This window comes from Macrobrachium nipponense, chromosome 26, assembly GCF_015104395.2.
Source record: "Macrobrachium nipponense isolate FS-2020 chromosome 26, ASM1510439v2, whole genome shotgun sequence".
Classification (NCBI taxonomy): Eukaryota; Metazoa; Arthropoda; class Malacostraca; order Decapoda; family Palaemonidae; genus Macrobrachium; species Macrobrachium nipponense.
In genome coordinates, this window is record NC_087215.1 from 45248053 (window position 1) to 45274027 (window position 25975).

At 44.3% G+C, this 25975-nt stretch overlaps 1 protein-coding gene across 3 annotated transcripts in view; it reads right to left on the reverse strand.

Annotated features, from left to right (window-relative positions):
• LOC135200244 (gastrula zinc finger protein XlCGF57.1-like) overlaps nucleotides 1–25975 on the reverse strand; it is a 97841-nt gene that overhangs the window by 5105 nt on the left and 66761 nt on the right. The gene's annotated exons all lie outside the window — the stretch shown is intronic.

Below are 25975 nucleotides of genomic sequence, written 5' to 3' on the forward strand. Positions count from 1 at the left end.
GAGAGAAGGGGGTGGGGGGGAGAGACCTGCATCCCTTCATCACAAGAAAACTTGTGTCCAGTAAGATAGCTAATCTGTGCTCTGCCCATCCAGCTTGTATACTAAATGGCACTCAGACTCTCCATATTAGAGAGAGAGAGAGAGAGAGAGAGAGAGAGAGAGAGAGAGAGAGAGAGAGAGAGAGAGAGAGAGAGAGAGAGAGAGAGAGTTTCGTGGTTTGTGTTGCCGTTGAGATCATGTGGTTTGTGTTTTGGTTTTCCAAGAGAGAGAGAGAGAGAGACCTGACCTTACAGACCTTACATCTTGTTCGGGTTGCCCCAGGTCCCTCAGTGTGAGGCACCTCTAATGTCTACCAGAGAGTTGCTAATGCATCTTCCGGTATATTTTGCATCTTCCAATCTTGGATGGTCTGGGATGCAGCTTAGATATTTGTTGAGCTTATTCTTAAACACATCTACGCTCACTCCTGATATATTCCTCAGATGAGCTGGCAATGCATTGAATAGACACTACATTGTCGATGCTGGTGCGTAGTGGATTAATGTCCTGTGTGCTTCCCTAATTTTTCCTGGTATAGTTTTGGGCTCTATTAATCTACCTCTGCGTGGTCTTTCTGATATGTTTAGCTCCATGATGTTTTCAGCCTGAATTATCATGTAGCATTCTCTTCTCCTTTCTAGACTATATAATTTTGAGGATTGTAGTCTTTCCCAGTAGTCAAGATCCTTAACTTCTTCTATTCTAGCTGTAAAGGACCTTTGTACTCTCTCTATTTGTGCAATATCCTTTTTAATAGTGTGGGTACCATATTGTTACGGCCTCTGAGAGAGGTCCGCTTCAGGTCTGATATGAAATAAATAAAAAAAAAAATATTTCAACACCAACAGTTGAAACTGGGGATACGAATATAGAAAGAAACACTAACACAACAAAGGTTTATTTACAAGCTTACTAACAAAGGTAAATGCAGAATGGTATCTCCTATTTACATAAAAAATTGAATCTTACACTGCATGAACTGGGGGAACAGTGAGGTAATTCAAATACTTGCTGCTTAGTTTAGCGACTCGAAGCGATGGCTTCACAAAAGGAGAACGGCTACTGCAGACGTCCTCTTGATTCCGTATTGCAGAAAATAAAGTCTACTCTTGAGACTTGAAAGGCATGAACTCCCCAAAACCTCTAGCAGGACATTTTCTTCTCTGAAGTCTGCTCAACGTCGACATAACTCGGCTGTCCACTCCTGAAGACGACTAGACCAGAATCCAACCAACTCTCGAGCAACTTTTCTTCTGATCCTTCGTCGGTTCCTTTTTTTTTTCTCTTATCTCTTTCGGATGATCTCTGCTGCTGCTGATCTCTCCCTGATAATCTGATCTGTGGCTCTTACTGAGGATATCTCTCTGTGACTAACTGGTGATCTCTCTCTGACGATCTCTGCTTTCTACTACTTCGACCGTTGTATTTATACGGCACTCTGGAGGCAGAGCCTACAGCGAACGTCACAGGCTCCCAAGACTACTAGAACTTCTTAGAAGACTCTCAACGGAATATTGCATCATATTTCGCTGCGTTTCTCCCGACACTTAGGCGCGTGTTGTGCTCCACAACACGCCCTACGATTCCAGAACAACTGCGAGAACAGGCGCCTACAACACTTCGTCCTTTACACAAAAAGTTTCCTTACACACATCGTCGAGATCATCATCCAGCTCACACTCAAAAATTTGGGTTAGTGTCTCATCCTCTCTCTGCAACTTGACTAGCTCATCCTTATCCAAAACATTAGAGCCTAATTCATCACCATAACTAGGACTAGATACCGGTATATTTACTACGTTACTCTCGACAGCTACGCCTTCCCTTTGGCTATCACTGTCAACGATAGAGTTAGGTTTCTCGGCCACGCTCATGCCAAGATCAACCTCGCTACCTCTATCACTCTCGTTCGAATCCACGAACTCACTCTCGTCCGAATCCACGAACTCACTCTCGTTCAAATCCAAGAACAAATTATGACCGTAGTCTATGCCTGTATCTAAATCCGACCTAGTTACAACCATTTCAGGCACTGGGATATTTCTCACAACAGGATTCACATTCTTGGATAAAGTTAAGTCATTACCGACAATAATGTCAACGCCTTCGACGGGCAAACTGTCCACAACTGCAAGTTTCACTTCTCCTGACACTACCTGACTTTCTAAATTCAACTTCAACAAAGGACAAAGAACACAAGTGTTATGAAATCCACCTAACATGACTTTCTCTTCCATATTGATTTCTGCCCTGTTCGGCACACATTCTCTCCTAATCAGTGAGACAGTAGCTCCTGTGTCTCGAAGCAGGACTACTTCTCTCGAATCTACTCCCCCAAGAGAGGAAACTACGCCTTCTGACAAAAATTCACCAAAAATTTTCCGAGTTTCTCTCATCACATCATTCCTACTTGACGAAAGGTTAACTAGAGATACTGGTTTCTTACCGTCCTTCCTTTCTACTGCACAATTTCTCCCTAAATGCCCTTTCCCATTACATCGGAAACAAGTTAATTCTGAGCCACTAGATGTCACTTTTACTCTTACAAACCTTAGACGTATGGCCAGATTTTCCGCATGTATAACAGGAATAGTCACTTTTACTCGCATTGCTATTACTAGGACTGAAACCTTTACTGCTTTGTACTCTACCAGACGAAGGATCATTTCGTTTCTTACTAACACTCAAATTATGAGTTAGACTATATTCGTCAGCTAGCCTAGTTGCTCCTGCAAAAGATACTTCTCGCCTATCTTCTATATAAAGTTTAATCTCAGGGGATATGTTATCTTTGAAGTTTTCTAACAACACTAAGTTCTTCAAAGCATCAAAATCCTCAACCTTACCAGAAGTTAACCACGTAATATTTTCATCCTTTCTCATATTTCTAAATTTCTTACGGTATGCCTCCGGTACTAGCCTATACGCGCTAAGAACAGTTTCTTTCACGATATCGTAATTATCACATTCCTCCTTAGACATGCAACTATACATAGTAAGTGCCCTACCACTCAAAACTGACTCAAATATAAAGTCCACGTTTCTTTAGGAGAACCTACTCGTTCCATTAACTTCTCAAAACACAAGAAATATGTTGTAACATCTTCCTCATCAAACTTTGGTACTAATTTTAGCACTGCACTCATACCTAACGTATCAGCTTCGTTTTCGTTCTCGCCTGACCAACTGTTATGAGTACTTTCCCTTAACCGAGCAATTTCCAACTCATGCATACGCTCTTTCTCTCTCTCTTTCTGCTCATGCATACATACCTTTTCTCTTTCTTCCTGCTCATACATACGCTTTCTCTCTCTCTCTTCCTGCTGCATTACCAACATTTCTCTCTCAAGCTGCATTTTCATTGCTTCTCTCTCTTTCTCTTGCTGCATTTTCATTGCTTCTCTCGCTTGCTGCACTTCCCTCTCAGCTGCTCTTTCCTCTCTCTCAGCCGCTCTTTCCTCTCTCTCAGCCGCTCTTTCCTCTCTCTCATACTTTTCTCTTTCTTTCTTTTCAACATACTCACGGAGATCATTCCCCGCTAGACCTAGGAGCTTGCCTGACTCAATAAACTCTTTCACCATCTCACTCATTCTAGTTCTTTCTATATTCTCCGTTTCAAACTGTTAAAGTGTTGATAGCCTAAGCAAGGTCGCCACAATGTTACGGCCTCTGAGAGAGGTCCGCTTCAGGTTCGATATGAAATAAATAAAAAAAAAAAAATATTTCAACACCAACAGTTGAAACTGGAGATACGAATATAGAAAGAAACACTAACACAACAAAGGTTTATTTACAAGCTTACTAACAAAGGTAAATGCAGAATGGTATCTCCTATTTGCATAAAAAAAAATAGAATCTTACACTGCATGAACTGGGGGAACAGTGAGGTAATTCAAATACTTGCTGCTTAGTTTAGCGACTCGAAGCGATGGCTTCACAAAAGGAGAACGGCTACTGCCGACGTCCTCTTGACTCCGTATTGCAGAAAATAAAGTCTACTCTTGAGACTTGAAAGGCATGAACTCCCCAAAACCTCTAGCAGGACATTTTCTTCTCTGAAGTCTGCTCAACGTCGACATAACTCGGCTGTCCACTCCTGAAGACGACTAGACCAGAATCCAACCAACTCTCTAGCAACTTTTCTTCTGATCCTTCGTCGGTTCCTTTTTTCTCTTATCTCTCTTGGATGATCTCTGCTGCTGCTGATCTCTCCCTGATAATCTGATCTGTGGCTCTTACTGAGGATATCTCTCTGTGACTAACTGGTGATCTCTCGCTGACGATCTCTGCTTTCTACTACTTCGACCGTCGTATTTATACGGCACTCTGGGGGCAGAGCCTACGGCGAACGTCACAGGCTCCCAAGATTACTAGAACTTCTTAGAAGACTCTCGATGGAATATTGCATCATATTTCGCTGCGTTTCTCCCGACATTTAGGCGCGTGTTGCGCTCCACAACACGCCCGACGATTCCAGAACAACCGCGAGAACAGGAGCCTCCAACATGGGCGCAAAAGCCTCCTTATTGCAGAATTTCTCAAAAAAGGGATTTTGACGTGGGAAAAATCTATTTCTGGGTGATTGGCTCGTGTCGCCCTATGAAATATCCTTAAGTTCATTATTTCTAGGTAAAATTAATCTAAAATTACCAGAGAAAAAATAAAATCAAGAAAATGTCAGTAAAACTGACTCGCTCACTCTATAAAAGAAGTGTCGGTATGGGAATAGAGGCGAGTGGGATCACTACCACGAGTCATTTACCATTTAGACCTTCCAACATAAAATCCCCACCAGAGAGAGCTGATACTAAAGGGTGATGCGGCCGCTACTACTACTACTACCGACGCCACGGACAGCAGCGCCCCTAGCGGTCATCCTTAATCTATGAACATCTTGTCCTGTAGGGTGGGTAAAAGGAAACAGGGTGGGTTTCATAGGGCGACACGAGCCAATCACCCAGAAATAGATTTTTCCTACGTCAAAATCCCTTTTCTGGGCTCAGCTCGTGTCGGCCTATGAAATAGTACCAGAGAAACAGACAAGATGGGAAAAAGGACAAATGAAACCCAATAGTAAAAAAGGTAATATAATATAAGTGAATCAAGAGCATTACAGTATACAAACAAAAGTACTTAAAGCTAACTTATACTAAACAATGGCATGGTAAAGAAAGCAATCAATAAAAAGTACTTAAAATTAGCTTATACTAGACATGGTGATACATAATAGTGTAATGGCAAGAACAATATAGAGTGATTCACTTAATTTAGATATTTACAAAATATACAAACACATTGTGTTCTACCCTAGCATAAAAATAAGGGTAGAAACACTGAAGTACATTATATGTACATAACGTGGATGTCCCTAGCAAAAAAATAAGGGGCATTCCACCAAAATGATACTAGCGGCTAAGGCTAGAGTATCCCGAGTAGCATGGCAATAGGGTGAGGCATGTTGGACGAGGTAGGTAGAAAGGAGACCTGGATCTATACTACAACTACTGTGCAGTATCAGGAGAAACAATGTTTCCCGCTGCTACTGCTGAAAATTTTAAAGATTCCAAGGACTTCAGGTAATGACGTTTAAAGACTGTCGGTGATTTCCATCCAGTATACTTTTTAAGATCCTCAAAATTCATATGTTGGAAGTAATTAATTGAGGTGGCTACTCCTCTGATATCATGTGCTTTTGGAAATGAATCAGGGTTGGCTTGTTTAATGAAGTAAAGGATCTGTTGTCTGATTCCTTTCACTGATAAAGTGCCACCTTTTTCTCTCATAAAGAGAGAACCTGAGGATCTAGAGGATGTACGAGATAGAAAGGCTCTTAAAGTTGATACTGGGCAGAGAGAAGGATCTTGCGGAAGTGGGATGACTTTCCAAGGAGCCCACCTTGCAAGGGGATCCTTGGGGAGAAATTCCACATGACCCGCATCTCTGGATAGAGCCGACAGTTCTGAAATTCTGGCTCCTGAAGCCAGGCTTAACAAAAATAACGTCTTTCTAAGAAGCATTATGAATGTGCAAGACGAGTTGTCAGTATCTGAGGCTAGTTTGAGGACATCATTTAAGAACCATGAAACTGAAGTAGGCCTTTGAGAAGGTCTAAGTCTAGCACAGGCTTTGGGAATAGACGTAAAGTAAGATTCTGTTAGGTCTATTTGGAAACCCAACTGAAAGATTTTCTTCAAAGCCGATTTATTAGTAGTAATAGTGCTAGCTGCTAAGCCTTTTTCAAACAAGGACCTGAAAAAGGATATAGCTAAGTTAACTGTCATGGTCGTAGTGTTTGATTCTTTCAGGAAGGATGCTAATTTTTTAACAGCTGAGTCATATTGTCTAATAGTTGACTCTCTTTTATCTGATTCTAGAAAGAGGATGTTTTGTGGATCAATGTTAGCATCTTTTTTAGCCGCAAACTTCATGAAGTCCATAAAGTTAGGGTCTGAAGAATTCCTGAGGAAGCGAACACAGTCCTCATTTGTACTGATTGCGACAGCTTGGGATTGGGAATCCGTTGAGGTCAGAGACTCAATTCCAGAAGCAGAGGATACCAGTTGCTTTTTGGCCAGTCTGGAGCAATCAGAGCTACTAGTCCCTTGAAAGTCCTCAGCTTGCTCAAGACTTTCAAAAGAAGATTCACTGGAGGAAATACATAGATTTTCCTCCATTGATTCCAGTCTAACGACAGGGCGTCCGTGGCATAGGCCAGAGGGTCCAGGTTGGGGGCCACATAGCAAGGGAGCTTGTGGTTCGCTTGTGAGGCGAAGAGATCTACTTGGAGACCTGGGACTCTCCGGCATATCCACTGGAATGACCTGTCGTCTAGGGACCATTCTGACTCCAGAGGGACTGACCGGGACAGAGCGTCCGCTATCACATTTCTTACCCCTGCCAAGTGAGTGGCAGACAGATGCCATCTGTGCTTGTCTGCTAGAGCAAAGATTGGCTATCATGACATGATTCACGTGTTTGGATTTGGACCCTCCTCTGTTGATGCAATGTACTACCACTGCACTGTCCAAAACTAGTCTTAGATGAGACTTCTTCGGGGGAAGGAGTCTCTTCAGGGTAAGAAATACTGCCATTGCTTCCAGAACGTTTATGTGGAGCTGGCGGAACTGAACTGACCAAGTCCCCTGAACTTGCTTGAATTGAGAATATCCCCCCCAACCGGATAGGGAGGCATCCGTGTGAATGGTTAACACTGGAAGGGGATATTGAAGGGGTACCAATTTGGCAAGATTCTTCACCTTTGTCCATGGACGGAGCTGATTGCGAAGGATCTGTGGAATTACTGACAACTTGTCCCAAGATTTGACGTTTGCTCTCGATCGCCAAACTCGATTTATATCTTTCAGCCTTGCTTTCAGGAGGATGTCTGTCACTGAGGCAAACTGAAGAGAACCTAGGATTCTTTCCTGGTTTCTCCTTGATGTTTGTTTGCATTTGAGAAATTGTCTCACAGACTTGGCTATTTCTTTTCTTTTGACCACTGGAATTGACAGATTGTGGGAAGACAAATCCCATTGGATTCCTAGCCACTGAAAACGAGACTCCGGAGTGAGTCTGGATTTCGTTTTGTTTATCTGGAACCCCAGATGTTCCAGAAATTGTACTACCTTCTTCGTGGCTTTGAGACATTCCTCGACCGTTGGTGCCCAGATCAACCAATCGTCGAGGTGTGCTGCTACCATTATCCCTTGAGTTCTCAACTGTTGAACTACCACTTCTGCTATTTTCGTGAATACCCTGGGGGCTACATTCAGACCGAAGGGCATCACTTTGAATGAGAACTTCTGATTTCCTAGTTTGAAGCCTAGGAATGGACGGAAGTGTCTGGCTATAGGGATATGATAGTATGCGTCTGTAAGATCGATAGAGGTTGTGACGGCCCCACGGGGAAGTAAGGTCCGTACCTGCGAGATGGTGAGCATTTTGAACTTGTCGCAACGAATGAAAGAGTTTAGCTTTGACAAGTCTAAGATTACCCTTCTTTTTGTTGAGCCTTTCTTTGGCATGCTGAATAAGCGACCTTGAAATTTTAGATGCTTGACTCTCGCAATAGCTCCTTTCTGAAGGAGTTCCTCCGCATAATCTGTCAACTCCTTTGATGGTACTTGATGGAATGATTTGATTGGAGGAGGATCTTTGATCCAACCCCAACCCAATCCTTTGGACACGATGCTCTGTGCCCATTTGCTGAACCCCCACCTGTGACGGAAGAGGAACAGCCTCCCTCCTACCTGGGGAGCCTCACTGTTGTTGAGCGGGTTGACCTCCGCGCCCTCCTCTGAAGTGCTTGCCTCTTGCAGCTCTTCCTGTGCCACACTGGCGAAAGTGGCCTCTCGCCCTGCTCCCCCTAGAGAACCTGTTGAAGGTTGGGTAGGCCTGGCTTTCATACATCGAATTGAAAGCCGGCGAGACTGCGTAAGAGGTCGAAGGTTGACTTTGAGGAGACAACAGGAGAATGGGCTGTGTCTGTTTTGAGGTTGACGGCTGTCCCTGTTGTGTAACTGGGACGGCCTGAACGAAATGCTGTTGCTGCTGTTGTTTTTGGTAGGGTTGGAATCTCCTACCCGTTTTCTTTAACTTCTTACCAGCAGCAGGGGCGGTCTCTTGTTTCCTCTTGGAAGAGATGCCCCATCTGGCTCTAAGGCTCTGGTTAAGCCTAGCAGCCTCGTGGTGCACCTCATTCACAGAGGCCTCTGGGAAGAGGTCCGCACCCCACATGCTGGAAGCTAAGAGTCTATTAGGCTCATGCCTGATAGTTGCCTCCTGCAAGACATGCTTTCGGCAGTTCCTTCTGGCTAAGAAGTAGTCAAAAGCATCGGCTTGAACCGTCTGGAGCTGGGATTTAGCCAGTATCTTGAACAATGGTTCTGTAGCATAGGACAGGGCAGCCATCTCCGTAATGATAAGGGAGTTAAGAGACCTCCCAAATCTTGTACGGGCATCGAACTCTGCCTGAATAAGGGTATCAGGCAGTCTCGGGAGCTTCTCGCCAAACTGATCCATCGCGCAGTCTGGCTTCAGCTTACCTACTGAGAAAGTGGCAGGTAAGTTCTCTCACAATTCTCCGAAGGCCGGGAAGAGCGGAGATGTAGATTCCGCCTCCCTCAACTGTGGCATGGGCTCGTCTTTGAGGACTGCCTGTAGAGTCGCTTCTACTACCTTAGTAGCGAACGGAAGAGAAGCCTCCTCCTCCGTGGCGAAGATAGTAAAGGGACTCTTGAATGCCTGGAGTTTGGTATTGGTACAGTCCCAATCCTCCAGGCAGTGAACCCATTCCCTCTGTGCATGATCCCTACTATATAGCACAGTCTCTCGGGAGATCTTATCCTCTCTATTGAGAGCAGTTACGGTCAGCCTAGCATACCCTATGAAAGGCTGAGTCAGTCCGGGAGGGTAGAACTCGAAGTCCTCAATCCTTCGAGTTCCACACTCCGGGATAGAAATCATGCCGTCCTTGAAGGGGGCATAAGCGGCCACTCTCCATGGATTATCCATAGAGAAGGCTGGTAGGGATTCGTAAGGAGGTAGCTGTAAGAGACCAGTACCTGCTACAGGGGAGCTTGGCTGAGGGGCCTGATTGAGGCCAGCAAAGGCGGTCGTCATGCTCTCTTAACTCGGTTAGAGGTGTCTTGGATGGACTGACCGGACTGGTTGATCGTGTTTGACAGCTGTGCAAACATTTGCTCAAACTTGGAACCAAGAGAGCCAACCATCTCTCCCACTTGCTACATCACTACTGCTGAGAAAGTGGTGGGATCGAAAGAGCTCGGTCCCGCCACCCCAACAGGAGTTACCGGAGTAGATCCGGTAGATGCCGGAGAAGGTGTTGGCTCGGCCGGAGCGCGAACCTTCTCCTTAGAAGCCTTGCTTCTAGAGCTCTTTGAATAGGAAGAGCTAGGCCTCGTTTTCACCGCGTCTGCGTAGGAAGTCGTAGACTTCCAAGCTGAAGAAGACGACGACTTCTTAGAAGTCGTCTTATGTAGGGTCTTCTGTTCTCTCTGTCCCTTCACCTTCGGGGGTACAGAGAGAGCGGGAGAACGAGCAGGGATCTCAGATCCCGTGAAGCCTTGGAAGGAAGAAGAAGAAGGAACAGGAGAAGAAGATCCAGGAGTGCCCAAGGGTAGACCTTGGGCGCCCGACACACCTACCTCAACCAACAAATCCTCTGCCCCTACCGCCATAGGCTCAATATTAAGGTCCAGGTTGGCCACATCTGGGACCGGCTCCTGCGTCGAGATGGACCCGAACGCCTGCTGCACCTCCTGCTGAATAGAAGCTATGAGTGGGGCTGCCGAGATGGGGTCCACATACCCCGTTGCCTTGCCTCCGGGGAAGATCTGGACGGCCAGCTTCTTGTCGAGCATATAAGGCTGGCCCTTGGCGGCGTTCTTCCCGAAGCCGCCCACCCAAGCTTTCAGGGTTGCCAGGGCGACTTCCTTCACGGCGGCAGCCTGTAAGAGAAGGCGATATGAAGCTTCTAGCGGCTGAGATACGGTTTAAAGAAGCTTAAAACTAAGGGTTAGTGAATAATAAGACTAAGAAATGTCCAGGAGTAAACTTACCCCACCCAAAAGCTGACTCACGAGGTCATAGCAGATGGTGCATGCCTCCGGGTGCCAAACGATCAGCCCGTTGTGGTTGGTGGCACACGGGGCGTGGGTCCTACACTCTTCATGGGCGCAGGGGTCGTACAACGTAGCGTTGCAACCTAAGACCTGGCAGTTGGTAGCCTGTAAGTGGAGAGATACATGAGTATCAGAATGCACACTTACAGCCTAACAAATACTCCGCTGCATGCCGAAGCATGTAAGTTAGATTAAACTAGAGCCCCGCCATAATACGTGTGGTTAACTAGGCAGTTGGTGGATGTCTGAGGCTTACGCCGGAGACAGGAAAAAGATTCCAACCAGGAGTGGTGAGGGGCCATGAAACCACGACGGAGAACGACGGAGATAGTACATAAAATTAAATTAAAACTAAAAGTCATCGTAACAATAGGGTATATCCGTATATAATGAGGTATAGAACTTTCCGTCTACTAGAGGAGTGCCCGGGTAAGGAGCGAGCTCTCCTCCGGTAGCGAAAAACAAGATATAGTAGGCAAGGAACAGACCACTAGTAATCTCCCACCCCGCCCACTGGCGGAGCCAGGCGGACCTATAACCGAAGGGGCTCCTGGCTTCAGCGGAGGCTCCGTCCGTTAAGGTAGGGGAAGGGTGGGATTGAGGAAAATGTGGTACGGAACTCCTGGCCTCCTCGGAGGGAGAGGGAGGTAGGCTACGGTGGTTGCCGTGACAACTAAGGAGATCCACCAGACCCCTCCCTATCACATGGTAGGGAGGGAAGGGGAAGGGTAAGGTGCGAAGGAACACGTGATTGCAGGTGGCCTAAGCCGCGATAGCAACACAACCACAGAGGGGCCACGTGAACCAGCCTATACCAACACAAGGCACAAAGCACCTAGGCTAGCTTAACACCCTAAATAACACTGATAATACATCGTAAAGGAAGAAGAGACACTTTTAGTAAAAGAAAAAGAAGCCCAGGAGGAGGCGAACTGATCCGAAGAACAGTCGACTACTCGGAGCCAGCGGTAGCCGATGAAGAGCAAGAGCTGGGATGCTGGGCCAGAAAAACACAGTATAGCCCTAAATACCAAACTAAGAGAAAAATGGTAAAAGGGCTGTGTCCTAGCTATAAAAACAATGTAATAAAACGATGAACGTAATATAAAAAGCCCATAAGCATAAGATGTCCCAGTATGGGAGACCGGGAAATCTTAAAACATGAGGCGGCACACGGCCGCCACGAGTCAACCGGGAGACCGTATATGACCTATAAAAAGGAAAATACCGCGTCCCTGGAAGACCGAAATACCAGGAAATACTACTTATGAGGCACTTAACTTAGCCGAAGCAATTGCAGCATGTTCCATCGTAATGGGTGATAATAATCCGGTGAAAAACAACACAAGGGAAAAATGCACCTAGCGCTGTAAAGCTAAAGATTAAGGATGACCGCTAGGGGCGCTGCTGTCCGTGGCGTCGGTAGTAGTAGTAGTAGCGGCCGCATCACCCTTTAGTATCAGCTCTCTCTGGTGGGGATTTTATGTTGGAAGGTCTAAATGGTAAATGACTCGTGGTAGTGATCCCACTCGCCTCTATTCCCATACCGACACTTCTTTTATAGAGTGAGCGAGTCAGTTTTACTGACATTTTCTTGATTTTATTTTTTCTCTGGTAATTTTAGATTAATTTTACCTAGAAATAATGAACTTAAGGATATTTCATAGGCCGACACGAGCTGAGCCCAGAAATGCATTTTCCTTTCCTTTATCTTTCTTTGCTATGAAGCAATTACCATCACACATATCATAATGCAATATTCAAGTGGACTACGAACATGTTTTATAAAACATAATCAAGTGTTCAGCTTTTCTTGTTTTGAAGTGCCGTAACAACATTCCCATTTCTGCTTTACATTTTGCCAATAGAATTGCTATTTGATCATTGCATAACATGTTCCTATTCAACATCACACCAAGGTCTTTAACTGCTTCCTTATTTGCGATTGTCTCATTATTAGGTCCCCTATATGCATAAAGCTTTCCTTCTCTATCTCCATAATTTATTGATTCAATTTTATCAGAGTTAAATACCATCCTATTTATCTCTGCCCAATCATATACTTTGTCAAGGTCTCTTTGTAGCGCGTTCCTATCTTCATCACAAGTAATTTCTCTACTTATTCTTGTGTCATCGGTGAAACTACTCACTACCGAGTCCTTAACATTACTGTCTATGTCTGTAATCATAATAACAAACAGTAATGCAGCTAACACCGTACCTTGTGGCACACCGGATATTACCTTAGCTTCATCCGATTTCTCATCGTTTGCAATAACTGTTTTCTGATGTGCAAAAATTCTTTTAACCATCTTCCTACTTTATCCACTCACTATATTATGTTTTCTAATTTTCTTCACTAATATACTATGATCTACCTTGTCAAAAGCTTTTGCAAAGTCTAGATAAACCACTACTTTTTCAAAAGCTTTTGCAAAGTCTAGATAAACCACATCTGTTTCATTTTCGCTTTTCAAATTTTTGTATATGTTCTCATAGTGGACTAACAGTTGGGTTTGTGTATACTTTTTCCGGGTACAAAACCATGTTGTCCTATATTAAACAAATGAAGTTTTCATAATAAAACTAATATTGTAATACCCACCTGAACACCTGAATTAGCCCTAATCCCAATTAGCCCGAACAACTCTCAATTACCCATCCCACTAATGGGAAATTTGTTTTTAACAGCCAGCGTTGCCAACGCTGCAGGTAAAAACTTCCTTGAGTTACCATCACTGACAGTTGGCAACGCTGGCGCAGGTGTGTGTCGTTACTCTTATCTTCCTCAATTGCTTATCTGGTTCAGATTGATGTGGGGAAGGAGGGTGGGAGTCATTCAGGTGTTCAGGTGAGTATTACAATATTAGTTTTATTATGAAAACTTCATATTGCAATACACCCCCGGAACACCTGAATTAGCCTGATTAACAACACTTAGAGGGGGAGGGATCAATCCTCTTGCCCGCCTCTTACTACTGTATAGATGGTAACTCATTCACTAATCTATCTAGTACCATTATGCAACTTAGACTCACTTTATCTGTTATTCCTTTCGGTGCAGAGACGCATTGGAGAGTACTTCAATCGTCTGTCGGGTCAGTACTGTCTATGTCCTCTACTTCTTCCCAGTTGGATCCTCCGAAGCTCTGGGATGTGTAGGAATATGATGAGCCTCCCATGTGGCTATTCATAGCCTCTCATGTAGGAGGTGCAAGTAGCAGCGTGCAGAGCCGAAGTCCTTCTCTGTGATCCTCTGTTTGCCGAGCGCTTATGACCAGACTACGATGAAATCCCCGTGCCGACACGATGGCCTAGCCTACGAGAGCAACCCCTCGGACTCTCGTAAGAAGACTGACTACTATCGTATCCGACTACGTTCAACCTATTCTAGTAACGCTTTGTCCAGGCATCTGGAGACCAAAGCGGTTTCCTATCTTAATGTCAAAAAGACCTTAAATCTAATTTATTCTACCTTCACCGGCTTAACCTATACTTTCCCCAACTTAACCTATATAATAGAGTTCGCCGCTACGAACGGGCTTAACGAGTAGCCTTCCGATGAAGCAAACTGAACATCTTTTAAATAGAAAGAAGTAAATACTGAGACAGACTTCCAAGAGGCCGCCTCTAGAATGGAAGACACCGAGTAGTTTCTGAGAAAAGAAGATGATGTAGCCATCCCCCGAATACTATGTGCTCGCAGTAGTATTGGATTTGTATTTACCGAATGCAAACCCGCATGAGCTGCGTAGCGAGCGAGTCGTCACACCACCGAGGTGGGTGGGCATGGTGTGGAGGGGGGGGGAAGGACAGCAACAAGGTGGCTCGTACGCGATCAACTAGGGATCTTCCCAACCGGGTGAACAGACACGCGGTTGGGAAGACCAGTTGATCATGAGGGGACAGTAGGCTAACCAAGTCACACATAGCAACACAGACAATAAATAACCATCGTGATACAGATAATAAAATAATAACAAGATATTTAGCTAGGCTAACACTGGGGAAAGGAAATAAAAAACAGATGAGAGAAAGTGTCCTGGAGGGGTAGGCTAATCGCAAGGCTGACAACTTGGGTGTGTTAGCCTAACCCGCAAGCGGCTAGTCGGTATGCCGTACCAAGATTTGGGAGCAGAAGACTAGGAGCAAGGACACATATACGATGGGACAAGGTCCTAACGTAAAAGAATACAACTCCTAACAAATCAGGATCTGGCTAGGCTAGGCTACGATCCGAACATGCGGTCGGAGTAAGGTCCCCGTGAAAGGCTAGGATGAATAAATATCAAGCTAACTGCATGAAAATCATAATAAAACAGGTATGGTTATAATAAAATACTGCTAAAAGGTAGCTCTGATGGTATGGGAGACCAAAAGAGTACGGGTACTGCCATGCGGTCGAGGAGGGGGAAGCCGGCGCGGGAACAATGAAGCTCACGCTACCTTATCTCCTCCTAAAACACAATAAAACAAATGAGATCTTAGAACCTTAAAAGCAGTACTCAACTTGGATGCAGAAGCTTGAGCCATCTTGAGAGATATAATCCAAAGAACAAAGCAAAAACACGGCAGAAAAGAAAGAAGCGTGTGTTCCCGATGATGCTATCAAAAGGAATGATGTCAGAGGCGCTCACTGTAGTAGTAGAGGGTAGCGGGGCTTTAGTTCGGCTCCTCTGTAGTTGAGGTTTTGGCGGAGGAAGAAGCTAAATGGCAAAGGACCTCTGGTAGTGGTATCCACTCACTCTTTATCTATACTGACACCCTTTATTAAAAGGTGAGCGAGCCATTTATCTTGGCACATTTGTTTCTCTTTTTCTCTGGTATGAATAGCAATATTTATACCTAGAAATAGTATCAAAGGAAAGTATTTCACGGAGTGACACAGGCTAAGCCCAGAAAAGTATTTGTTGCAAAATCAAGAGAATTTGCCTCACAGGACTCCCTTGTTTGTAAATCATACACACTGGATATTTTCTTTATAATTGAATACAAATGAAGAGTAATTAAAGATTACAAATATCACAATTTTGACTTAAATTATATTTTTCCTAACTATAAAAACCTGAGTTCCTTTACATAAGGAATTACTATTCAGCGCCAGCTGGACCGGTCATAAGATTTCTAACAAGGTAGTTTGGTAGTAACTGCTTGTCCGATGGTCGGGAGTCCCGCCCGACTGGAGGTAAACATATCACTTTGCTTTAGGCCCAGGAACAGAGTGAGGGGTGGCATGAGGTGGGACTATGTGTAAAGGACCTCAGGTTTGTATACTTAGGAAAAATACAATTTAAGTCAAAATTGTGATTTGTTCCGACACGTAATACAAACCCTCGGTCCTTTACATAAGGAAGACTCACTAATTGGTGGGTGGAATCTAAGTCTTGTGAACAGACTGGTGTTCACCCAACCTGGGTTCCCTCCCTGGACGTAAGAGCAAGGGGGGGAACCTAGCCTCTGTCCAACTGATCGGAGTGTGCACTGCAAGATCAGTGGTCAGACCTCTGGACCAATTCATAAGAGGGAGGCAAGCGTGCCTCTTATGAATAGTAAGCAAGAACTAGGTCCTATGTAAGAGCCAAATACAGTGGTACCTTGACATACGAAAGTCTCAACTTCCGAAAAATTCAAGTTACGAAAGCAAATACGAAGATTTTATTGGCTCTACATACGAAAATAGTTCAGGTTATGAAAAGTTGTTGGTGTAGAGTCCCGAGATTCGCCCGGACCACCAAGAACAATTTTAAAACTCGTGCGGCGCCAACTGAGTAGACTCGCCACCATCCTCCCGCTCTCCCATTGGTTGTTGATGCTAGTCACTGCCGGAAGATCTTGCTCTCCTATTGGTCAGCATCTACCTCATGTGCTCTATGTATTCTATTGGTAAAAGGATGCTGTAAACTGAAAAACTTATTCATGCAATACATTTAAAAAAAAAAATTAGGTAAAGATAGAATAAAGAAGTAGATGAGGGATATTGAAGAAGGATGAATCTAAATGGCAAAGGACCTCTGGTAGTGGTTTCACTCGCCCCAGAAACCATACCGACACCTTAAATAAGGAGCGAGCCAAAATATTCTGGCATTTCCATATTAGCTTTTTTCTCTGGTATTATAGCAATATTTATACCTTAGAAATGTGTGCTAAAGGGACATTTCACTGGGCGACACAGGCCATTGCCCAGAAATAGATTTTTCCTTCGTCAAAATCCCTTTACTGTACTGTGTGCTAGGTAAAAGTGGTTGCTTGGCGATCGTTCAGTACTCGTAAGTGCTGAATGTAAACAAAAGGTTGGAAGCTATTTTTTTTTTATTATAGTTAATGGTTACTTAATACTAATCATAGACTAGGCTACAGTAGCAATTGCTAACATAGGCTAGGCTTATTGCTAAGATACATATCTTAAAGTCCTAATATATGCAGTAAAAATGGGGTTGAACATTACATGCAGTTGAATATTACTCAAGTTGTACAGTATTTTGCCTTTTTGGAGTCATATTTCTTCCGTTGGATCGGCGTCGTAACCCTAGAACATGTGTTGTAAGCCTGGAAATATAATTTACTGGGGTGTTTTGTAAGGCTTGGAATGAATTAGGCAATTTACATGTAAAATGAGGTTCAAGATACGAAAAGCTAAGGTTACGAAGGCCGCCTCGGAACGGATTACAGGCAGTCCCCGGGTTACGACGGGGGTTCCGTTCTTGAGACGCGTCGTAACCCGAAAATCGTCGTAAGCTGGAACGACGTTTGGAAATATGTCTTAAACTAATAAAAAGTTATAAAAACCTTACTTGTAATCCTTTGGTTACACTACATGTTGTTTCCTGTAGTTTTATGTACAACCTGGAGTTATTTTCATAAAAGAATGCTGGTTCTTGAAGGTAAAAACTATTGTAATCCTCTGGTGACACTACATTCTTGAAGTTTTATGTACAACCTGGAGTGATTTTGCCAAATCTTGAGGGCTACAAGAACAGTTGATTACTATTTACGTATCATATAGACTAATTAAAGTAAACGTATCTTTAAATAGGCTTATATATTAGTATCAACAAAACATTTCCTGGCATGAGTCAGAGGCCGTTTAATGAAACGAACACTTCTCTGTCCTATCTGTTCAGAAAAATGTTATTGTCATGATACAATAAAGTTTTATGCATACTTACCTGGCAGATATATACGATTAATGGCTCACCCAGCCTCCCCTCAGGAGACAGGTGGAAGAGAAAATCTGTCTTAGAAAACGGGAATGGTTCCTATTCCCGCCACCCAGCGGCGGGGCGGTAGATCACCTGACCTACCTGTAGTATGTGCCGCGAAATTCGAATTTCTATCGGGGACGACGGAGTCTATAGCTAAGTATATATCTGCCAGGTAAGTATGCATAAAACTTTATTGTATCATGACAATAACATATCTATGCATTCAACTTACCTGTCAAATATATACTTAGCTGATTGGCACATTTGGCGGAGGGTAAGATACAGCTAATTTACTGAATAGACAGGAAACAACATACGTTGTAGGTAATAAATAAATAAAACCTTGGTTCCTATGTGTTTAGACGAAGGGTTGACCTCCTAGCTATTGCTAGGAGTCTGCTTCGTCTCAAGAGCCTCAGCGAGGATGTGACCTATGGCTAAGAGTTCTTGTAGATCTGTCAATGGGGTCTTATCCACTTACTTGACAGAATCTAATGGTTATTTGTCAAAGGGGTCCTATCCACTTACATGACAAAACACCTATGCCTAGTGGCATAATTAATGAGCACAACACCGATCCCGATCACCTGATCCTCACACGAGGGTTCGTGCTTAACTTGAAAAAGAGTTATCCCCAAACTCCTTTCAAACAACCCAAATAATAAAAAATTCTGTTAAATTAAGATTTAATTTAACAGGATCAGTGTCGGCTCCCTATCCCAGCAACGTATCCGTAGACACGTATAACCCAGAGAGACGTATCTCTCGTAGGTCAACTTGACATCCTTCGTATAATGGGAAGTCAACCCAGAGTTGCATCTCCCGTAAATGACAGCTAATATGTACTTAATGACATATTGTTATGGAAAGAACAAGAATTCATAAAAGCTTCGCAACTTCATTCGCTTTTAATTCTTCCAGCTGTTTGAAGGAATCATCAAGATACTCATGAAGTGTTTTAGTGATCACATAGTTTCAAAGAAGACCAGGGCTTTCTTAGAAATGGATCTCTTCTGGATGAAGCCTAGAGCCTGGCTGGCGCCTCGCGCTTGCCTGGTTAGCTCCTCGCGCCTGGCTGGCGCCTCGCGCCTGGCTGGCGCCTCGAACCTGGCTGGCTCCTCGCGCCTGCCTGGCACCTCGCTCTTGGCTGGCGCCTTGCGCCTGCCTGGAGCCTCGCCTCTGGAGCCTGGCCGGTTCCTCCCCACTTGCTAGAGCTTCGAGCTTGTTAGACTCTCAAAGATGTCTGTCGATGTCCCCATCCAACTCTGGTTGGAGGCCCACTCTTTCTCCTCACCAGACAATGACAGTGATTCTTGGGACTGTCTGCCTCTGGCGTTTTTTACGCCTGTTATGGCATTTAGCGCCTAGTTGGCGCTACATTGTCCGAAAGTCCTAAACAACCACAACAGTTTATCAGGAGACTTTGAGAAGGGTGGAAGACCTTCTTCCACTTCGAGCTCTCGGCCTCTCCGGCAAGGGGAGGAGAAGTAGTCAACTACATCCATAAATGATATGAAATCTAACAGTACGAGAGATAAGAGTCTTATTCCGAAAAAGATCCTTCGTGATTACTTCTGTTGCTACCGAGATCTCTTCTTACATGTTGATGAGGTTTCTCGTTGTAGAATCTTCCCTATCCTTGCCCGAAGGAAGGGAAGGAGCCTGGAAGTCGAAGGAGACTCAGAGTAGAAATTGGGCGGACCCCTGATTTCTTAGCTCTTTATATATATTCCTCTTAATACTAACTGGGCAGCATTGTTTTGAGCCCCCTCATCACATTCCAAAAACTCTGTAGGCAAAACGTTTCAACCATTTCTTCTTCTGTAGATGAAAACGTAAGGACCCTGTCTGAACAACGAAACTCTATCTGGAGCGTTGAGTGAGGAACAGAGGGTTTTAGTTCTTTTGCCAGACATATTATGCTGGCAAGAACCCATTGCCGAGTTCCCATAGAATCTGATGCGAGATTCCAATGCATAAAAAATTCCCTTTTCTTCTTGGTCGTATAGGACCGAGAGAAACGAGGAATTCCCTCATAAAATTTCTGAAAGAAGTTTATGAGGAGCAGTTCCATCTTGTCATAACACGGAATCTGAGGACTCCAAACAAAAAGAATCCCATACTCAGTGCATGATATCCTACTCTTATCGTATAGAGGTATCGTATAAGATCCCGAAGATCTTAATTCTCTGCTATATCTAATTCTCCTTGCAGAGACAGAATATAACCTTATACTGAGTTGTTGATAAAAGATATAGACAAAGGTGATTCTTCCCTCTGAAAGGGAAGAAAACAAACACCCCGTATGTGGTTCACAGAGGTATAGGAAGAGGACAGCTTCCCTATTCCCACCAGCAAGATCTGCAGCAAGTCTATGTCTTTACCATGACCTTGCCTTTTACCTTGAAAAAATCCTCTACCATGTCTACTTCTGGTCAGTCTGCACGCAGACCGACTCAGAATGGAGAGGTTTTACAGGTCTATATACTGGATTCTAATAGAACCTCCAGAATCTCTGGGAAATTTCTTACGAAACGTGCTGTGAGAAGAACGTTATGATCTCTGTGAATCCAATATATCTAAGGCCAAAAATGAAGCATAAAGTATCATCTTTCTTCTTTGACGCCCTTTATCTTAACATCTGTTAAGAATTTATATTTAGGGGAAAAAGACTAAAGTTTATTCCCCTTCTTTAAACTAAAAGATGGCGTAAATTGCTACAAAATCTCTTGGGTCAAGAATAATGAAGTAATCTATAGGAAGCCTGGTCGTCTTCCACTTGCGAAGCGATTATGAAGAAGACTTCTCTCTAGTTCTTTACAACTCTCTCCAATAGATGCTAGACATAATTTAACAATTATTATCGTCTATCGAGAAGTTTCTCACGGACGTGCAACATAATGCAGTGAATCTCTTAAGAATCGTTACGTTCCGTGTCTGATTTCCAAACAGGTTTCTCTTTTGTCAACGCGAACCCGGGCGAAAAAAGAGATTCTTGATTCTCTTTGTGATATGAGAGAGCTGTGGCATTGGCCCTAAATGCTTAAAATAAATAATTTCATAGTTCCTTGGGATTGAACCCATTTTGATTAGAAGGGGACCGAATCAGGAACGAAACTTGCCGTTACTACGCCTCTGTCGAAGAGGCTAGTGAACTCTAAGGTTAATAACTCGCTAAAACGAGAAATTATCTTGGATGGCGCTTCTAGCACCCGTCAGGAAAAACTGATCCTGTGACAAATCTCAAGAGGATACCCTGTTTAATTTCCATCTTCCAACACAAAGAAGCTGGAAATCCTGGATGCTGTAAGAATTTTATAATTCTAAAGTATTTCCTCATTGGAGCCTCGTCTTCTAAACTTCTTCCAATTCGAGAAGATCAGAAGGAGATTAATCCCTTTCATAGGTTATTGTTCCTTAGACCTCACTTACTGTAAAGGCGAAGGAATTCTATCATTGAGAGACTGTGACATCACCGCTCTATCCTGTGGCACCTATCCATGTACTGACCAGACCCCACGTTACTGAACTTCGTTGATCGGAAGAGAAGCGGTATTCAACGTGGTATGGCCTTTGGCTATGTGCCTTCCCCATGGCATTCCTTCATGCGCTTTTGGAAGGATCTTTCATCATGGAAGACGTCTAGGCAGGCACCTGGCACTTGACTTGCACCTGGTGCCTAGATGAAGCTATGCTTTAGTAATGATACTATAACCATCCAATTTTCCTCTTTCTTTATTCATAACATAAACGAGATTATCTTGTATATTCATAAGAATCTTCGTTGATGAATCTTCCTTCTCCTTATCCGCCGAGGGTAAGGAGGTTTAACCATAAGGGGGAAACACTGTTTAGGATGCCTTTCCAATGGCTATCCCTGGCAGTCTGGGACGTTCTACAGACACTGCCGAGGGGACGCCTGATCGGTGGGGATTCTCCATAACCTCAGTAAGGCTTTCGACATTCCTTCTCCTCTGGGCCTGTGAGCTTGGAAGAGGTCTAGGCCTGGGAGCGAGATGAAGCCCATCAGACGCACCCTCCATTGCAATGGGGAAACACTAATTCACTTCTTACCTTCTATAGCTCGCTTTGGAGCTATATTCCTTTATCTTCAAATTGCAATATGAATTTGTAGTCTGTAAGAAAGAAGTGATGAGGATACAACACTACTAGTACTGTTAATGCTCTAACTGCTCGTTAGTACGAGAGCTATAAAACTTCTAGAAGAAGTGTAACTAGTTCTGTTTTTCTGACTTCTTCGATAAGGAAGTTAGCCTCAATCAATTTTAACTTTTATTACCCATTAATGAATAAATATGACAATTTGTCGAAAATTGCATTTTTCCTAACTATACAAAAACCTGAGGGTCCCTTTAAACAATAGGAAGGTAACTAGCGGCAGCTGGGGACGGTCGTAAGCTTCGAACAAGGGAGAAACGGTAGTTAACTGCTTGTCCGATCGTGCGCGCTGCCCGCGCGCCTGAGAGGTTGAAGAATCACTTTTGCTTTAGGCCCACGCAAAAAGTTGCAGAGTGAGGGGTGGCATGAGGTGGGACTATATGTAAAGGACCTCATGTTTGTATAGTTAGGAAAAATGCAATTTTCGACAAATTGTCATTTGTTCCGATACGTAATACAAACCCTCGGTCCTTTAACAATAGGAAGACTCACTTCTGGTGGGAGGAATCCGAGTCTTTTGGTGAACAGACTGGTGTTCGTCCAACCCTGGAGTGCCTCCTGGTCGTAAGAGCAAGGGAGGGATCCAAACCTCTGTCCGATTGATCGGGGTGTGCACCGCAGGATCAATGGTCAGACCTCTGGGCCAAGTACTAAGAGAGAGGCAAGCGTATCTCTTCGTACCAGCAAGCAAGAACTTGTTCCTGTTTGCAAGAGACAATCATAAAATGATGGGTTTGTCTCAAATTGGCATCCACTTCCTCCCCCTTGTTGGAGGAAGTGGTGGATATTTACTCCTATCCCTACTGAAAGGGATAGGATGGTGCTCTATTGAGTAGCTCACCTGCATCTCGTCCTTACCCAGCAGGGTGACGACCGTGTCCCTCTACCCAGAGGTAGAGGGAAGAAAAAGATGGGAAGAGGAGCCAGTCACACTCTCATTCCTCATCCATTCTTACGGTCACACCAGGACTCGATGCTGTTCAGCCTGCGAGGGTCTGGGTTAACTACACAACGTGTTGAGCAACCACCACGGTTCCCAAGGAAAAAGATCCAAGGAACTGTGGGCAATATCCCGAAGGTAGAAGAGTGCATGCGGTCCGGTTGGACCAGGCGCCTGCCTTCACTTACCTGCGCCACGGAGAAGTTCTTGCGGAACGCGGCTAGGAGAATGATGAAGAGGAGTCCACCACTCATCCTGGGTGGGGGTCGAGTTTTTCTTCAAGACAGCTCCGTCACGCTTCACAGGACAAAGCAGCATAGCCTTCGTATCGGAGGCGGTGAAGTCCATTAGGGAGGGTATTGTGAAGGACTCGAACCAATCGTCAGTTACTGAAGGTTGGGCTTTGAGTCTTCGGCTACGAAGATCGGTACGAAATCGAGCGTCACAAATCCCCATCCCTTTGTGCTTGACTTCTCAAGAGAAGTCATGCCAGTTTACCTAAGACGAAAAGAAGGGATAGTCGTATGACCTATCCCTCTTCTCGACTTTGGTTAGTACAGTACTCATACTGACAAGCTATTAAGACGAAGTAATGATTGCTCTGGAACAACCGAACTAAGTCCACAGCATAGTTCGTAACTGACTCGGGCGCTCTGACAGCTGCCGACTGACTGGTTCGGAATCAGTAGAGGCAAGTTGTCCAAGCATCCAGTAAGTCACGTGACCTTCGCCCTTTAAAGAGTTATGCTGAGAGACCACCAAACAAATAAAATATTTGTTAGTCACCGATGCAGGACAGCGCGGCGATGATTCTCTTAATGCATAAGCTCCAAAGGCGAAAGTCAATTGCCTTCAAAAGACCGAGGTCCCTGATGGCAAGAAAATCTCATAGACGTTGAATCTCAGCTTAAGGAGAAACAACACTATGTGACGTGAAGACGAAGGTAGGCAATGAATGCAACCTACGTCTTCCAGCTGAATCGAGAGAAGGAATCTCAAGATTCTAAACCTGTGCTTACAAATGACTGAAAACGCTAACCGCCATTTCATTGCTGTCCGGTGTGCAGTGAAAGCGGGCGTTCTTCAGTAATGAAACACAGGGGAGAGCCGCCTGAAGAACTGCTTCTCATGGGCTGAACGTTTGGAAGTAGAGCTGGCAGGTGTGGGAGTAGGCGATGTCTTTCAATACATCTGCTAATCCGGGGTGAACAATGAACAATTGCACCTCGAATACAAGATATTTTGAGGACAAAACTCAGATTCCGCAAAATCATTCGCATTATCGAGATATGATGCAGCAAGAGACTATTACAGAATTCTGTTACCGTGCGGTAAACAGAAAGATGAGAGTCGAATAGATATCTCTGTTTAAAATTCTCGCAATACCGAAGACGATGAATACTAGCGTCACAGCAGTAGATGGTCATTCATGTATGCGAGAATCCCCGTTAATCAGAGACTTAAGTCCGTGATTGTTGGGCAGAGATACGGTTGGTATTCAATCAAAGCAGGTGAGAAAAGACATAACCAACCGTCCATCTCAAAGCGGCAGCTGTACTGAAATGCCTCGGGCAATTCAATACGCAGTAGCTGTCGCTGACTCGTCATCCTGAGTTGCCAAGTAATCCTTTCCACGAAGGAATGCGTTCGGCTAGAACCACCGAGGCATAAAAAAAGATATGCTCGAGCAAATTATATTTATGCGAAACGAATTTCGGTAAATATAAAAGCTTAAATGGTGTTGTTGTGACAACACCATAAGTATATAAAATTGAAACTGGAAAACTCCTGGGAGGTTGCAGGCAACCCGAGTTGCAGTTCAATTAGAATACTTTTCGTCTAAGTCGCAATCCGTAGAATAACCAGGATATGCGCCTACCCCTCGGACCATTCAACTGCTTAGCAGAATCATGTCGCGAGGTTAATATACGTAGTATATTTGTAGGATTCTGAACAACGATCTCCATCCTAAATTCTTTCCTTCAAGAAAACAAAATAAGGATTGGAGATCGACCACCTTCGGTCTCTATCAAAGAGAGTGAAGAAGTCTTCCTCGAAGGAAAGCTTCATGGTGAACAGAATACTAAGACGATAGTTCAAGCCAAACTGGATATTCCGTCCGTTCTTCTCTATTCCAGGTTGGTCGCCTATTGTGAGATAGTCTTCTTTCAGCAGCAGTCTTCTTCCTAATGCTAGAAATTCCAGGAATTCGAGCATAGGCGAGGTTCCCGATTATCGTGTAACATATCGGGGATTCTCGTCTCGCTCACTTTGGGACCGTGGTCTCGCCTAAGTGTTTTGGAGATCGTAAGAAACTCTATAACACTGAATGCGCTAGAAATTCCGTAGAATTCTAAGCATTCTGCGAAACCCCCACCGAATTCGTCAAACGATATCGGCTGGTGGTCCTCTCGATTCCCGTAGAAAATCGAGGAATGGGTCAGGATACCCTCCCCCTCAACGACCGGGGCTTACGTCAGGTAGGACCCGAAGGGTCCCCCCGGTCCCCCCGGTAGCGCAGTCACCCCAACGTGGAATCCTGCAGAGAAATCTCTGTAGGATCCCTCCCCTTTCCATCGTAGCCGTAAGGAGAGATGGAATGGGGGAGGAATTGGATACTCGCTCGCCTTCCCAGTGGAACTAGCAGTTGGAAGAAGAGTAGGAGCAGCCATCGCCTTGCGGCGATGGCCTCTCAGAGTCTGGGAAAATGATATTGTTATTATACAATAAGTTTCATACATCTTACCTGGCAGATATATACATAGCTAAGACTCCGTCGTCCCCGACAGAAACAAAATTCAAATTTCGCGCCACTCGCTACAGGTAGGTCAGGTGATCTACCTGCCTGCCTGGGTGGCAGGACTAGGAACCATCCCCGTTTTCTATCATATTTTCTCTCTTCCACCTGTCTCCTGCGGGGAGGCTGGGTGGGCCTTTAATTGTATATATCTGCCAGGTAAGTATGTATGAAA